Consider the following 18681-nt stretch of genomic DNA (forward strand, 5'->3'; position numbering starts at 1 on the left):
ATTACCAAGAAGGAGTCCTCATGTGCTAGATGCATCTGACAGCTGGCTAGTTTGATTTAAAATTACAATTTGAACAGATATAAACTCTTATTTCTTGACAGTCATTAACCGTGAGCCATAAAAGTGCCATTAATTCTGCAGTAGTCAGCAAAATGCTTTGTAATGATCTAACACTAATGTACCCCACTCCTATAAAACCCCCACAGCAGCAAAGGTTTACTCTGTAATACTAGTTGGGTTTTCAGAAGCTTAAAATCCCTGCCAATGCACCTGCTTTCCAGAAGATCATTAGGTAAAAATCCCACGGCAGCATAATCAACCTGGCGTCAGTTACCTTACCGTCTGCTAGAGAAGAAAATTAACGTTATTCCATGAGTCTCTCTCCCAGGATTGGCTAGCGTATAGCTAGTGGGCCAGCTATCTGAGGGGTGCTTAGGTCTGTTCTAAGCTGACCCGGCTCATCGTCTGCGTGGATCCCAACTCCCAACATAGCACACTAACACACCAGCTGCAACCTGCGCCAGCTGTTACACTATTGTACAGGTACTTAACAGGGTTACGGCACACGGAACCACCAGCTTGGCAGCGAGTACTCTGTCGTCATCCAACCACAGCTTCATGGCGACTCTCGCAGAAGTCATCATACTTTTTAAAAAAGCATAAAACCAAAGCACCAGCTATGAAACCGGCATTCAAGACAAAAAGACAAGGAGAAAAGGAAGGCTCCCAATACAGGGTTATTGCTAACGCCCATTTAACAAAGGATTTCTCTTTTATTCCCATTTCCTATGGAAAATAATACAAATTAGCATAGAAAATCCTGCTTTATCTCTGAATGGAGTTACATAGACTTAATCTGAAATCTGCTTGTCTTCTGGCTACAAGAAGCCAAGCAGGGCATCCCATCAAATTGCAAGGGGAGATTTGTCACATTTGACTGGTTCTCAGACTGTGGGATGTCAGCTGGATGCTCATCTGAGACAGCAGTCACCCCACCACTGACACCTATACCCTAAACTGATCACCCAACTATTCTCCAGCCAAGCCCTTTTCCCTTGGCTGCTGCTGTATCTACTCAGGGAAGCAACAATAGATCAATGCTTCCTTCACATATCAGAGCTGTCCTCCAAGGAGGACTGCCGCGAAATTGCTTTGTTTTACATCACAGCCAACTCTGAAATTTCAGGGTAGAAAAGTAGACATAGGCAAAATGCTGTGAATCTTGTAGAATCTCTGGTTTTACCATTTAAAATAGGACAAAGTCATGACTATTTACAGAGAGGCAGCTTGCTTTTGGATGTGCATGAACCATGATCTCACAATTTTTAACAAGTCAGGGATTTTTTACTAGGAAATTCCTTCAGGGCTGTTTTGTAAAGTTGGTATCTATACATAGTAACTATGATTACTTCTTTGTTTTGATGTAAGCTAGAATGCCTTTGCTAGTGTTTGAAAATGTATATCACAGTATCTTTCTTCCAGATACTCTTTCTAGATAATGCCGGAAGAAATGATACCAATGATTCATTTAGGATAACATTTTACTTTCAATTAATGTTCCATAGAATGAAAGCAATATTCCCAAGTTTTTCAATTTAGATTTTAAAGCATGTTTCTATTTTTTAAAAAAGTGGATACATACAAACATCAATGGATTTTCGTTGTTTGTCAATGTCAGTTATTAATTCAAATAAATGATAATCTGCTGCAGAAGGATGCTCACAGAAGCACGAAAAAAATAACCCTATTAGAACTGCATTGTCATTCAATGTTCAGTTTTTCAAGAAAAATATACAGATCTGTAATTACACAAGTTATGTGCTGCATATATAAGATAAAGACTGCTTATTATCTGTTGCAAGGATGAATAATTAGGAAATTAATGAATTGGAGTTTGTGCTACATGATTATCAAGGGAGTTAACATGTTGGACTAAGTTTGTCATTTTATACACACACATACACATGCACACACACACGCATACAACCGTAAAGTGTGGCTAAATCTTGAGACCCATACAATGTGCCTCACAGCTTCAAACTTCAACTCCCTGTGCTCACCAAATAAACTCTATAGTCTTACCACTCTACAACATTCTCATGCACCTTTATCCCTGTGTACTTCTGATGAGGTTATTTCTTCTTCCTTGAATACCATTACCCATTGAGAATTCAAACTTTGCCCCTTTTGAGAGCTTTTCCCTTCTCTCTGAAGCAGAATCCAGTGCCTCCTTCTCTGTACCTCCATGTCACTTTGTAATTATTGCTATTATAGGATTTCTGACATTGTATCCTTACTTGCCTGCTGGATTATGACATCTTGGAGGACAAGTACCATCTCCACCTTTCTTGTATCTTGCATACTGGCTGACACACAACAGACACTCAATAAGTACTAATGGATGATTAAATGAGGTGTTTAGAACTAAAATAGTGGCCAAATTAAGGAAGAACATTGTACATAAATCTCTTAAACTATTAGCCTTGTCAATGGTTTTGCCTGAAAGTAGCTGATGCTATTCAGTTTGTGTTGACAATGGCACTTACCAGATTTCCTCTGGCCAAAGATGGGATTGCCTATAAAATGACCATCAGTTTAACATCAGCTTTTGTTTTTGGTGGGGTTAAGGAAAGGAAATATGACAACATTAAAATTATGTATGAATTACAAGCTTCCTTTTACATTTCCAAAAATGTTAAAACATTAAAAATGTGTCCCTTTAGAATTGAGGAAATATGGTAATTTCCTTTCCAAGTAAGAATACTTGGAATTCATCCTTGGTCAGGCTACATACAGCATTCATCTCAATATTCCATCTCTGCATCTTTACTTGTTTTATTAAACAACAAAACAAGGCTATCAAACAGGAAGTCAAATTCCAGTTTCTGTAAGAACGTATTCTTTAGATGCTGCTATAGACTGAATGTTTGTGTCCTCCCAAAAATTCATATGTTGAAACCTAAGCCCAATGTGTAGGAATTAGGTGATGCGGCCTTTGGGAGGTGATTAGGTCATTAGGGGAAAACTCTCATGAGTGGGATTAGTGCCCTTGTACAAGAGATCTTAGAGAGCTATGTGACCTCCTCTACCATGTGAGGACACAGCAAGAAGACGGTCATCTATGACCATGGAAGTGGACACTCACCAGACACTAAATCTGCCAGTGTCTTGATCTTGGACTTCCCAGCCTCTAGAACTGTTAGCAATAAATTTCTGTTGTTTATAAGCCACCCAGTCTATGATATTCTGTTATTAGCAGCTGGAACAGACTAAGACAAATGCTTTTAGCACTAAGTTTAAATGTCAAGGCACATGATGCTTTTAAGTAAGGGTATTATGGTAGTATTTTGGGAAAAGTTTACACGTATTTGGACTCAACTCGAGCAGCCTGCTGTAACATAAAAGAACAGGCCTAATCTGACACAGACTCTCAAATCAACTTGCACAAAATTAGAACATCTACCCAGGGAAGAAAAACAATTCATTCCAGGCTTTGCAGCCATCTCCTGTGGCTAAATCTGTCCAAATTTCTAGCTGTATATAAAAGTACATGTTGAGAAAAGTAAAAGACCAAATGTTTTTAATCAGACAGAAAGTCTCTCTTTTGCCATTCTTGGTCTTCAGAAAGAAGAAAAGGATTCTCTTATTTACAATAGAAGAAAAATGATATGTCTAAAATAAAAATTTAGTTCCCGACTTTAAATGATAGTAGATATATAAGTATGTGGAGAAAGTAGGAACAACTATGAAAATAAATTTAGTACATTTGCTCACTTTTTTGTGTGTGTGTGAGGAAAATCAGCTCTGAGCTAACATCCATGCCAATCCTCTTTTTTTTTCTTTCTTTCTTTCTTTTTTTTTTCTTTTTGCTGAGGAAGACTGGCCCTGGGCTAACATCCGGGCCCATCTTCCTCCACCTTATGTGGGATGCCGCCACAGCATGGCTGGACAAGCGGTGCGTCGCTGCGTGCCCGGGATCCAAACCTGGGCTGCCAGCAGCAGAGCACATGTGCTTCACTGCTATGCCACGGGGCCGGCCACTTGCTCACATTTTAATTCAAATCCTCTTTTCTAATTTATACTATGTTTAAATTCACAAATTTTAATGGCTCAGTTTAGGGAAAAAAATATTTGACAATCTCAGGGAAAGTATTTGAGTCTCCATAAATTACACAGTTGTAAAGCCAGGGAAGAAAACTGAAATATGGCTTTGCTCCTAGGTCCTGTGTGTCCTAGCTAAACTTAGAGTTGGTTTCAATCTATTTAAAATTTAAAGTGAATATAAAATATACACATATTATACTTGCAAGCGCGAAAACAGACAAAACTTAGAATAATTCTATTTCAAGAGTCAAGATCTTGATTATCTAACTAAATAAGCAGACAGTAAAATGTGACATATTCAGCACATTCCTCCCATGATAAATTACCCTTTGTAAAACTGAAAGACATACTGTAACTCAATGTTAAGGTTGCTATGGTAAAGCACGCCTTCTGGATACAATTCCTTGTTTCCAAATAATTATGTTTTATCTACCATAAGGTAACCAATTTCTTTTTTTTAAATACAGAAGAAAAATGTTTCTATACTTAACTACAGTACTTTCCCAAAGTTGAAATTTCACCAAAAATGTTGGATGCCTTACGACATAGGCTGTTAGCTTTTATAAATTTGATAGTGTCAATATCTTCCTATATACAGGCTAAGATATTTATTCATTCAACTTTTATTTATATATGGGCAGTATATACCACTAGAGTCTAGGAAGAAAAAGGAAAGTTCCAAATCAGCAATTGAATTTTACAAAGTTATATATATATATATCAAAAGAAAGTCCCATTGACTTTTCTTTCTAAATATCTCTCAGTTCCAGTCACATGTCTATATTTTTTACTGCAACCAACCAAGGTGAAATTATCATCTCTGATCTGAATTGTACGAAACTGGTCCCCCTGCACGTGTCCTGCTCCCTTCAATACCTCCCACAAAAAGTTTCTATAGTTCATATAGACTAGAAGTATATTTTAAAAATATAAACTGGATCATATCACATCTTTAAACCTTCAGTGAATTCCTGGTGTCTTATGGCTAAATATCTAAATCCTTAATACTGTTTGCAAGGCCCAACTTGATTAGATCTGTGCTTTTCCAGCCTCAGTTCTTACTGCAATTCCTTCAGTCATTAGCCTTTGTTCAATTCTTTGTATGTGCTCTGCCCTGTTCCCTGCTACTTCAGGACCTTTGGCTGTGCTGGTCCTTCTGTATGAAGAACATTTTTCTTTCTCTCATAAATGCCTACTTATCTTACAATATCACTTCTTCTGAGATACTTTTCAGGCTCAAAATGAGATTATTTTTCTGCTAGACATCTTTGTAGCATTCTGTATTTTTCCATCATGGTAGTTATCATAGTTTTAATTACTTTTGTTGAAATTTGATTAATGCTTATCTTCTTTACTCCTACTTCTAGATTTTTAAGTTTTAGATATCAAGTATTGATATTCTACAGTGGATAATGAGGAGTTGGCTCTTTACTTCCCTTGAACTTTTTAATATTAATTATTCTATCACAATTTTTCTTTCCATAATATTCAGTTATTACATCATCATAACTATGTACATACAATTCACACCCAAGTCATGTGGTATATTGTGATTATATTTCCTTTCTTATACAAAGTCTTGTTTTCCCTCGAGTTAATATTGACTCTCTTTGTTGTTTGTTTACTCACTATGTATCTGTGTTTCTCTATAGCAGAGACTGCTAGTTGTCACCTGATATCACATATCCCTTCTTCCAAAGTACAAGAACTCCCAATTTTTAACTTGGTACACGATTACCCAAAATCCATTTCTCAAGTGTAGCCAAGTTTCTGACCAAGGAGATGTAAGTAAAATGTCATGTGACAGCTCCTAGGAACCTTCCTTAAATCACTGCTGGCTCATACCCTTTGCTCATTTTTCCTCATCATCCCTTTCTCCTTCCTGCTGTCTTTCCAGCAGAAATAAAGTAGACATGATGACTAGAGGTGAAGCAGCCATCTGGCCATGAAGTGACCTTGGGAATGGAGGTCAGGTATGCCCATACATGTGGTCCAAGGGGGTCTGCGACTGCTACATTACATATAAAATTGCATTTATGTATATCCAGATATGGTGTGAAAAAATCTATAGGAATTATCAGATTTTCAATGAGCGGACCCTGACCTTTAAAATATTAAAGTTGATCTAGTGCAATCTTCTTATTTTCCTCTCTGAGGAAACTGCCTCAGAGAGATAACTTGTCTTATCTGAGATCTTCTAGAAATGTATAGCAGACATTGGACTAGCCTGAGAGGTCAGGCTTGTGGCCTTTTTTCTACCCTTTCTTCTCAACTTCTTTGTCTCCTTTTGTTAACGAGCAGAGTTCTTCTTAGCTATAACAACCTGGGAGAAAAAGCTGCTGATCATATTAAGAACTGAAATTAATAGGAGAAGAAAGTGAAAAGAGAAGGACATTGTTGCTCTATTTTGTTTACCTATAGGGCCTTGTAAAGAACTAACTAGGTTTAAATGAAATGTCTTTTGATGTCTTTTACTTGAAATAGAATTCTTGCTTCAATTAAGCAGCCTTCGGCGAAGCAATAACCCAGTAGGATAAAAAAAGCCAGGATTTGCTCATCCTCGAAGTTCTTTAACAAGCTAAAAAGTCAAACCCAAGATGCGATATGTCTGTGCTTTTGTTGATGAGTGCCCAATAAACAAAGAATCCCATATCAATTGATATTTTGTCTTTCACCCAGTGAGAGAAGTCAGTCTGATCAATGTTATTTCGCATTCACAGGTACAAGTTCTACTGATCTAACCCATAACTAAAATAGAGAAACACTATTTCTCTATTTTAGTAGAGGTAGTGCATCTCTAATGTGGCACATGGGGACTGCCATCTTCCTACTTCCTCTTCATTTTTCCTGTCTTAAATGGAAAGATGAAGGAAGTAGGGCTAGAGAGGAGGAGTAGTACTGCAAATAGAATAGCTGTACTTATATCCAGGGGTAACACTGGTTTTGCGTGTTCTCACATTCCAGGCATTAGGTTGTGAAAGCCTAGACTCCACTTATTGCAAATTCTCAATGGGATTTGACCAACCCTTTCCCAGGTAGCTCCTATGTGCCCAACAGTGAAAGACGCACTCAGTCATGTTACGTCATTTATCCTGGCAACAGCCCTTTCATTTTTAAAGATGAGGAAATTAAAGCCAAGACAGATTCAACAGTCAGAGCCATTAAGCCAGAACAGGCTTCCAAATTAAATCAGTCTTTCTTTATATCTCACTGCAGCATTCTTCCTCCTAGATAGGGTACTAAACAGAATATACTTTCTAACACTCTAAATGCTAAAGAAAAGGCTGTATCATTTAAACCATGAATATGACATAATATTTTATCATTTCACTTCAGGCTAGGCCAAGACAATATCAGAAGGCTCAATAGTATAATGGTGTAGCATAGATATGTTAATTATAGAACTGCCTATGATAAAGAATTCCAAGCAGTGGCTTGTATTAAGGCTGAATTATCATGCAAACTTTCAGGTTAGCCATCTTTATCTATGTGTGTGTGTATTTTTCCAGCATATAAGAGTATAGAGGGTTTTTAGGAAGTCTTTATGCTTATGGTTTTAAAACAAAACTACTATAGAAGGCTGCACATGACCATGCCCAATAAAACATGAAAAGAAGAGTGTTATAAATCCTTCTGGGAGAAAAATATGTGTCATTGTTCACATTTTTACAGGCTTTAATTTTCTCAAAAAGGTAAAAAAGTTGAAATGGAAGTTTATATACTGTTATGGGTTGAATTGCATCCCCCCAAAAAGCTATGTTGAAGTCCTAGCCCTCAGTACCTCAAAATGTGACCTTATTTGGAAATAGGATCATTGCAGAACTAATTAGTTAAGCTCAGGTCATACTGAAGTAGGGTGGGCCAATATGACTGGTGACCTTATAAGAAGCCAGCCATACGAAGACACAGGGAGAATGCCATATGAAGACAGAGGCAGAGATTGGACTTGTGCTTCAGTGAACTAAGGAATTCCAGGGGCTGCCAGAAGCTAGAAAAGGCAAGGCAAATTTCCTTCTCTAGAGGATTCAGCAAGAACATGGCCCAGGTGACAGCGTGATTTTGGACTTCTGGCCTCCCAAACTGGGAGGCAACAAACTTCTATGTTTTACACCACCCAGTTTGTGGTATTTTGTTAGACAGCCCTACAAAATCAATACACATACTAATACTAATTGTCTCTGAGTTTCACTAAGAATATTGAAAAATATCTTTTTAAATATCTGAAACTCATTGAGAATACAGAGAAATTTTTCACATGTTGGTATTTCTGAATCCTCATTTATAAAGTAGGAAATAAATGAAATGCCAAAAAGAATGTTGTCAGAAACCACCGCACATTAGTAAATTCTACAATAAGGGAAATAAATGCTGCTAAGAATGATAGATGAAATATTTCTCCTCAATGCTCCCATTGAATCCCTCGGTCTACTTATCTTTTTCCTCACTGGACTGAGAATTTTGAGGATAGAAGTCTTGTCGTTTTGTAACTTCTACACTCAGCAGAGTATCTGGGGACCTGATAAAGACTCAATAAATATATGCAGTAAACTAATGAATAAAGGAATAACAAAATAAATTTTTTAAAAATAAGAGGTATTTAAAATGTGTTTCCTAAAACAAAAATATGGTAAATCCCTTTATATAAAGGCTATAGATGATTTTAAAAATCATTTTGTCATCTTCAACTGTTCTTATATTTCTTATCTCTATTGTTACATTTAGAAATATAATCAACTGCCTCTTTTACAAGTAAATTGGAGCCAAAATTCATCCCATAATAGAAATAGTTTTGCTTTTGATCCCATTTGGGTTCCACTTATCTACCTAAGTAGCTTGGGACATTTGCAGAAGTTTTTAAAATAAAAGCTACCAGAAGTTTTCATTTTTCATTCAAGCACGCATTAATAATAGGAACGAATATCCTTCAGCCCCAAGTCATAAGAAGAAAGAAAAAGATGGAGAGAAAGGGAAGAAAGTTTAGGAGGGAGAAAGAAAGAAGAAATAGAGGAACAGTAAATTTGCTCGACCAGATCTTTGAAAATTCAACAAGAATATCATACTGTTTACCGGAAAAAAAATGTATAAAACTCTGACTTTAAAATTCTTCAGTAAACCTCAGGTTTTAGACTAAGAGGGGCCATATAACCTTTTTATCTCATATGCTCCTATTCAGCACAGCTCTTTAGAGAACCACTCCTCCTTTGGATAAAATACCATTTTCACTTTCGAAGATTTCATCTCTTATGTTGAAAAAGATAATGTTTTAATCAGCTACCACACTTCCACTGTGACAAAACCTAAACTCTGTAAACTTGTAGAAACACAGCTCCTTTATATGACAGTACTTCACTGGGAGCGGCTTAAAATACAAACCTGTGGTGCTGAAAGGAAAGCAACTTACAAACATCTTTATCTTTACATTTCAAAACATTTCTGAATTGAAAACAATAAGCTTTTCATAATGTATGAATCAGTACCTTCTAACTGTTTCCATGAAGGTGAAATATCCCTTTCTTTATAGAATACAAAATGCTTAATTTTTCTCTCCTACTCACTTTGTGGTCTCAGTTCATCATGCTTTCTTATTTACAATATCCATTAACTGAAATTATTCCTGGCATTTTTTCCAGTTGATAAAAACTGTCAAGGTAATTATTAAGTATATATTTCTCTACTCAGCTAACGTGCCTTATTATCAAACCTCACACTCTAAAAACAAATTGTATGTAACATCAACGGGCTGCATGTTTAAGAATTTTAATTACTTTTCTATGATCACTTTATATTCTGTACATAACATCCAGGTAACACAGCTTCTACAATGATAAGCAGTTTAATTAGAAAGCTAAGATAAGAAAAATGCTTTTTACGTTACCCAATTTGTTCATGCCAGTCACGTGACAACTTGGTCTCATCTTTTCTTGCAGAATTTTAAAATGTGAAATGTTAATATTAGGTGAAGCTTACGTCCTAACAGTCTAACAAATGCTTTATTAATATGCCATTTGGTTCTTTCTCTTTTGTACATGTAAACATGATAGTTGTAATTAGATTGCAAAACTGAACCTGCCTTTAATCTTTGTGCCAGTCCAAACAAACCAGTGCTTTCTCACACTGCTAACCTGGCATGAGAATCACCACAAGCAGACGCAAATGTAAGCTGTGCGCTGCCAATAGCATGCGTGCCCTTTCTACAAACTGTCTCAGAGGATAGCCATTGATTTCCTAGTTATTATGAACATGAAATTATTGAATGACAGATGATAGAGTGTTAGGTCCTACAAGTATTTTCCCAAATGGGTTATCTAGCCAGGGTTGCCATGGTAACTATGCTGTTTGACAGACCTTCCCACAAAGAACCCTTTGCTCAGAATTCAGCATCAAATAGCTCTCTGCTTACTACAGGCTCCTGTTAAATCACAGAACTTAGAAGCTTTCTTATAAAGAAAAGAAGGGTTTTCTTGCTGAGTGAGTCCACTCTGTGATCCAAAGGACTAACCTAAAACGACATTGGGCTATTTTAGCTCAGTGTTCTCCCCAAGTGGGTAAGGACTTTGCCAAGGGCTGGACCCTGTACAATTAACACAGCCAGCGTTAATTCACAGAAGATAAATTAATAGCTCTGAGAGCACAGGGTCCATGGGGAATATAAGTTCTGCCTCACAACACACAACTCATTAGGAAGAACGCTGTTCACAAATCAGGCACTTCTTGAACACTTAAAGGTTGTAGCATTTCTTGTCAGTGCAATATTCACACTGTGAAGGTGGAGTTGGGGTTGTATTTTTCTTTTTTCTGGTTGCCACACACACACAATAAAATAACATTTTCCAATTAAAATGGTCTTTCTAAAGAAAATATTTTTAAAGGTAATTTTTCCAGTTGATAGGTCTCTTCCCAACTCTTGGGAACACACTCAGCAGATTTGCAATGAAAGGTTTATAGGCTGGTGTGGTTAAGATGAATTGTCCTGGATGAGTGTAAAGCAATAATTTCATATAAAAACAAATTGAGGACATCACAATAGCTTGGTCAAGATGAAGGAAGCCAGCTTGCTGCTCATAAGTAGGCTTTGACTTTTCTTTTTTTTCACTTTTCAACTGCTCCATTTCCTCATTTTCTTCTCGCTAAATATAACTTTGCTCTTAAAAAACGTTCTGAAATTTAAGAGCTTTAGTAGTCTTACTAGGTATTTAGTACTCATACTTTATTAGACGTATCTAATACTTGCATTGTAGTCTTTCTCCAGCATGTATCATCACTCCAAGGGAACATAAATTGGATTGAATTTAGCATCCACTCAATGCTTTAAAAAAGAAATCCTAAAGGAATGGATACGAAAGATTACATTCTTCATAAGTAATAGCAACTCATTTTCAAGTTCCTATCCAAATTCTCCAGGGACTATTTTAAGCCAGAGATGCCCAATCCTGGTTTTATGACATTCTGTTATCTTAAGGGGAGGGATCCAAAACAAAGTTAATTTCAATTCATCTTAAATTAAAAAAATACATGCCCTTCAACATTTTTTCTTATGTGGAGGAGGACATATATCAAATAAACTCAAGCAAGTAATGATAATATGTCATAGTTACAATAATTTTGGATTAATTAGTTTTGATCAAATTTAACTATTAGGAGAACTCTAGTTTAGGGTAAGATTTAAAATAAAATAGAAGTTTAAACAAAACACAACTTAGGCAAATTTTTGCTGTTCTAAACTTAAATTAATCTGAATCACAGGAAATTGAATTTTACCTTTGCACATACTGATAAAAGACAAATTTATATCTCTGCAGATTTCCACCCTGAGCTCCAAGACTATATAGCCAATGGTCTGCTGGGCATTTCTATTGGGATTTCTACTGGGATGACCAAAAGAAACATCAAATTTAACATGTTCAATCTGGAACTCACTGCATTCGTTGAAGTCTTTCTCCTTGCACTTGCCATTTCTTCAAACCAGCTGCTGTTTTCTATATCAAAAAATGGTAGTATCATTCATCCAATTGCCCATGCTAGAAACTGGGGTGTCATCTGTATTTCCTCACCTTGTCTCACTCCCTACATTGAGTCGATCACCAAGTGCTATAGAGGCTATCTAATTAAAATCTCTCATATTGCTCACCTCTTATGTACTATCTTAGTCCAAGCCATCATGATCTTTCCTAAATTATAGCAAAAGACTCAGTCTCCTTGCATTCAGTCTCATTACCCTATCCAGACTCTATAAGGAAGCCAAATTAATTTTTATCTTGTCAGGTCACTTCCCTCCTTTAAACCTTCTAATGCTTCTCCACTGCTTTCAAGATATAGTTCAATCATCTTGTTACTGCACAAAAATGGGGTTCTCCTGCCTGATGTGCATAAATAAGCCAATGAATTACGGCATCAGCTTTTGGGAAAAGAGATCAGCTTTATTCTGCAAGATTGATCTGCACGGAGACAGGGGGCATGTGCCTTTAGATTTGTCACCTTTATTCAGGATTTGGGGCAAAATTTAAGAGGCTAGGGAGAACAGGCTGGGCATGTGGAAACACTGATGGGACAGGTTTTGATTGCCGGGCTTCAAGCATTTATGATAAGGTTCTAAATATTTATGATGAGGTTCTAAACATTTATGGTAAGGTGGGGAAGGAATTTGAACACTGAATCTTCCTGAATGACAGATCCCTCGCTTCTGATAAGAGTCTGACTTGTAAGTTCTGGTTATGTCCTGGTCCTTTGGTTCTGTGGGGAGGAGAATCTTTGGCTCTTCAGTCATTTCAGGTCAAGATTTCTTCTTCTGCACATGCTCTGGCTAGGTGACTTTGCAAATTTTCTGAAAAACAATTTCTTAATTACGCTGTTGATAAGATGGGGTCAGTTGAACTGGTCCTGGAGGCCTGTGGTTACAATCTTATATAGCATGCATGGCCCTTCACAATCAAAGGTCACTATTTACCTTACTAGTATTCTTCTTGGCCACTTTAGATGCATTGTCTCTAAACTTTGAATTAGTTTGAATTATTGAATTCAATCCAGAATTGAATTATTTTTCAGTTTCCTGATCAGGGCATGAATTCTTTTGCCTCCAGGTCTTTTCATGCACTGTTTTCTTTGTGGTGTAGGATATTTTAAAATATCAATGTTGAGTCTCTGCATACCTCCACCCCTTGTACCTCTTTGTTGTTCCCACCTTTCAATGAACTTTGGGAACCCCCCCACACACACACACCTTTTTTTATTCCAAGAAGAATACAGTAGATCAGGGAGTTGAAAACATTTTTAAAGGGTAAATTCTTGGCATTTGAATTTCAAAACCTTAACCCTGGGGATGTGTTAGAGGGCAAACATGGAAAGAAAATCAGAAACTAGACAAGGTATTTTAAGAGATTCATTGAAAAGGGTCATGGGAGTAAATGAAAGAGAGCTAAACCTGAAATGTCCTATCACGTTGAATAAGGATATTCTCAACAGTGACTTGCCCGAACTGTTAACTGAAAGCCAGGTCAGAATGAGGATTTCTCAGTGGATGACAGGTAGATAGGAGAAGACATGAAGATCAGACACCCATTTCTTTTTCTTTTCAGCTTTACTGAGGTATAATTAACAAATAAAATTGTACGATATTTAGAGTGTACAACATGATAATTTGATATACATATACATTGTGAAAAGATTCCCCCCATTGAGTTAATTAACATATCCATCACCTCAACATATTTACTTTTTTTGTTTTTTTTGGTGAGAACATCTAAGTTCTACTCTCTTAGCAAATTTCAATTATTAAATACAGTGTTATCAACTATAGTCACTACATTATTCATTAGTTCCTAAGAACTTATTCATCTTATAAATAAAAATTTATACCCTTACACCAGCCTCTCCTTATTTCTTCCAGCCCCCAGCCCCTGAAAACCACTTTTCTACTCTGTGTTTCTATGAGTTCAACTTTTTATTTAGATTCCACATACAAATGATACTATGCAGTATCTGTCTTTCTCTGCCTAACTTATTTTACTTAGCAAAATGCCTTCCAGGTTCATCCACGTTGTTGCGAAAGACAGGATTTCCTTCTTTTTTAAGGCTGAATAATATTCCATTGTGTGTGTGTATATACATATATATACTATATATATTTATGTCACATATTATTAATCCACTCATCTGTTGACAGACACCTAGGCTGCCTCCATACTTTGGTTACCACAAATAATGCTGCAATGAACATGGGAGTACAAATATCTCTTTGAGATAATGATTTTATTTCCTTTGGATATATACCCAGAAGTGGAATTGCTATATCATATAGTAGTTCTATTTTTAATTTCTTGAGGAACCTCCATACTGTTTTCCACAGTGGCTGTACCAGTTTACATTCCTACTAACAGCACACAAGGGTTTCCTTTTCTCCACATAATCCTCACCAGCATTTGTTATCTCTTGTCTCTTTGCTAATAGCCACCCTAACAGGTGTGAGGTGATATCTCATTGTGATTTTGATTTGCATTTCCCTGATGATTAGTGATGCTATTTCATGCATCAGTGCTACCATTTCATGTACCTGCTAGCCATTTGTAAGTCTTCTTTGGAAAAAATGTCTCTTTAGGTTCTCTGCTCATTTTTTAATTGGGCTACTTGTTTTTTTTGCTCTTGAGTTGTATGAACTCTTTGTATATTTTGGACCTCTTATCAGATATGTGGTTTGCAAATATTTTCTCCCACTTCCATAGGTCGCCTTTTCATTTTGTTGATGGTTTCCTTTGCTGGGCAGAAGCTTTTTAGTTTGATGTAGTTCCACTTGTTTATTTTTGCTTTTGTTGCCCTTGCTTTTGATGTCAAATCCAAAAAATCATTGCCAAATTGATGTCAAGGAGCTTACCTCCTATGTTTTCTTCTAGGAGTTTTATGGTTTCAGATCTTAAAACCAAGTCTTTTATCCATTTTGAGTTAATTTTTGAGTATGGTATAAAATAGTGGTCCAGTTTCATTCTTTTGCACGAGGCTGTCCAGTTCTCCCAACACCATTTTTTGAAGAGTCTGTACTTTCCCCATTGTATATTCTTCACTCATCTGTTGTAAATTAATTGACAACATATGCATGGGTTTATTTCTGGGCTCTCTATTCTGTTTTATCAATCTATGTGCCTGTTTTTATGCCACTACCATACTGTTTTGATTACTATAGCTTTGTAACATAGTTTGAAATCAGGAAGTCTGATGCCTCCAGCTTTCTTCTATCTCAAGACTGCTTGGCTATTCGGAGTCTTTTATAGTTCCATGCAAATTTTAGGATTGTTTGTTCTATTTCTGTGAAAAATGCCATTGGAATTTTGACAGGGATTGCACTGAATCTATAGATGGCTTTCGGTAGTATGGACATTTTAACAATATTAATTTTTCCAACCCATGAGCACAGAATATCTTTCCATTTATTTGTGTCTCCTTCAATTTCTTTCATAAATGTCTTATAGTTTTCAATGTATAGCTCTTTTACCTCCTTCAGATACTCATTTCGGATGCCTTGCCCTAACAGAAGCTCTGACATAGACCATTCTCGAGAAAGTGGGGAAGGCAGGGCCCTTAATTGAGATTAAGTTTCTAGCATGCAGTAAAAAGGGAGTTCTAAGTATAAATTAAGTTGATTTAAAAGAAAAAAACGTTGCCTTAATCTGTGAGTTTGTGTATTGATATTTGCACCTGCTAGCTATCTAGACTGTCTCTCTTTCAGACTTTTTCAGTGAGTTTTAAAGTTGACAGTGCATCTGAGGGACTTGGAGAGTTTTTATTCAATTTTTTTTCTAAATCTTTTAAATTTTGGAACATATCAAGCATGCATAAAAGTAAAAAGAATAGTACCTGAACCCCATACACCTAGCACTCTCCTATAGCAATCATCAACTCATAACTTGGCAAACTTAAAAAAAAAAACGAGTAAATTAAAAAAAAAAGTCACTGATGTCTGAGATTCTCAGATTCAGAGTTTAAGGGTGTTTTAAAATCTTCAAATGATATGGGCTGGCAGCCAAGACTGACAATGATTGCACTAGTTAACTCATACAGTTCCTTCAGATGACAAGTCTTCTGAAAACTTGTCTCTGAGCTCCCAAGACAGAGCTTTGGAATTTCTCTCATGCTCTCCCATAGATGCCATGCTACCCACATCTCTACACCCATGATTACTACCTTCTTATCATGTATGGCTTGTGCAAATTATCTTTCTACTTACCCATTTCTTGGGTCTATATTTTGTTTGGCATTGCATTTTTAGTGACTGCCACTGTGCCAGGCACATAAAAGTAATTAACAAAATATTTTGAGTGAATGAATTATCTGCCAGTATTGACTAAAATTTACCTAACATTTCAGGAGTCTTTATTAAAGATTCTCTCAGTTATTAAAAGAACAATCTCGTGACTGTTCTGATTGAAATTTTAAATCAAATTTTCAGCGAGGTCTGTCAGCATATTTAGTTATTCTCTACTCCCTGTTATCCCACGTCCCACCATGACCAACCTTGTATTTCCAGTACACTTATCTACTTATCATAGTAAGAGGGTATTCTAGAACTCTTAGAATCTGGAATTATTGATATCATAAAATGTGGACTATATAGCTTTTTTCAATGGTTTTCAACCTTGGGGCTATGGATATGTGAGTCATCTGGGATGCTTTTCCAGAATAACCAAAATATTCCCTCCCTCATCTTTCACGTTCCTGATGGAAATATCTTGTACCTAACAAGTATTTGAGGGGAGCAGAAGATGGTTCAAAATCCACTGGTGTAATTCTGCTGCTAAAATGATCTGCCCAGCTCACAACCATTCTTGACCAATGAAATCATGATACAATGAGATGATAGAAATAACACGAAAATAGAAGCAGCAAAAAGCCAACCAAACAAAAGAGAGCAGATATTTTCTCAAATATTCATCCTCAGGTTTACCAGCTACTGCTGCTCAGTATTAAGTTGGCTGGGATTGCAAGTTCTCGTCACATGGCTGGATGGCTATAAGCTGTCTGTTGCTATCAAGCTGGGTTTAATTCAAATGAATGAGCAGAAGGAGGAAGACATGCCATCAATTTTAAAATTTTTAAAACTTCTTATCGCTTCCCTTTTTAGATACAAGAACTTCTTGATACAGGAACAATTACGACTTCAATTATTAAGTGATAAGAGTCACTCAAGAGTAAGATATAAGACAGCATGGAAGATATTAAGCTCCCTAAATCCGACGACATAATAGTAACTTCTCTTTTCAATTTAGTTTATGTCACACACAAAACACTCTACAAAGTGCTGTGTGGGCAAAAATAAATAATACATAAGACACTGACCCTGCCCTCAAAGGGCTTTTAATGATTTTCTTATACAAAATAGAAAATAATCTTTTATTTTAATAATCTTTTATTAAAATATAAAAGAAAATAATCTTTTAAATCCAGTCAATCATGATAAGTAAAATCATTGGTGATTCTGAATTTTGAGAGAGTATTACTGCTCAATAAATTCAAATACTTTTGTTGCCCCAGGGGTGGAAGGAGTAGGAAGAAGTTAGGACTATAGTAAGGGAGGGGCCCACCCACTGGGCACAAGACTTGTATGCTGACTTCAAGGATGGATAGAATTTTTTACCATTCTGAGAGAGAAAGAAGGAAGAGGCCCTATAGGTGAAGGGCACAGAATGTGCAAGGGCCCTGAGGCATTTAAGGTTCACAAATTGAAGAGGGTGAATTGTTTCTGGCTGAAGCATAGTTTGGGAAGAACCATAGGAGATTAGATTTAAGATGTAGATTAGAGACAGACTGTAAAGTCTTTTTGTGATATTCTACGGACTTTGGACTTCATCTTGCAGATAACATAATTGGTATCAAGGAAAGGAGTTTGTTCAGATTTATGCCGAAAAGGAGACATTCTGGAAATGCTGAAGGGATTGGACTGAATAACCCATAAGGGGCCCATTATAACAAGCTAGATGAAGTATGACAAGAGTCTGCATATCAGTGGGGAATGGGAATGACAAAGAGGGGATGGATTCAAGAAGCCCTGTGAAGTCAGCAATCTGTCTCAGTGAAGAAGGCTGAGGCAAGGGAGAAAGAAACTGAGGGGGATTCTGAGGTTTCTGACTAAACAATGGATAGTGAATGCAAGTGAAGAGAGCATTTATAAACTACACATTCATAATAAAACTATTAAATTTAGCACACAGCACAATATAAGGGCCAGTTTAAAAAAGAACTGAAACATGTTTATTATAGATGTTAGAGAAATTGATGTTATTACTATGAGCTACTGGAGAGAAATTTTCCATTTCAAATAGCTTCCCTTAGTTCTCAGTAGACATTCACGAACTGTTTCCTGAATAAAGACAATGGTATATTTATTTGTTTGACTATAGGCACACACAGTGTTAAGCTGGTGACAATTTGTGGCTTCATGGATATTTTAAACTCATCTAGCAGCAGATCAAAGGAATTATAAGGACAAACTTTTCACATTTACACAGAAAACTTAAATTGCCTAGAAGTGAATTTTTGCTACACACAAAGCACATTATGGTTAGCCACTTCTTTCAAATGTACACATTTAAGTCA

At 36.4% G+C, this 18681-nt stretch overlaps 1 protein-coding gene across 1 annotated transcript in view; it reads right to left on the minus strand.

Annotated features, from left to right (window-relative positions):
* The window catches only part of PDZRN4 (PDZ domain containing ring finger 4), a 342662-nt gene that overhangs the window by 151381 nt on the left and 172600 nt on the right, over positions 1 to 18681 (minus strand). The gene's annotated exons all lie outside the window — the stretch shown is intronic.

Source organism: Ceratotherium simum, chromosome 17 (genome assembly GCF_057802395.1).
Source record: "Ceratotherium simum simum isolate JZ-2026a chromosome 17, ASM5780239v1, whole genome shotgun sequence".
In the NCBI taxonomy this organism is placed as follows: domain Eukaryota; kingdom Metazoa; phylum Chordata; class Mammalia; order Perissodactyla; family Rhinocerotidae; genus Ceratotherium; species Ceratotherium simum.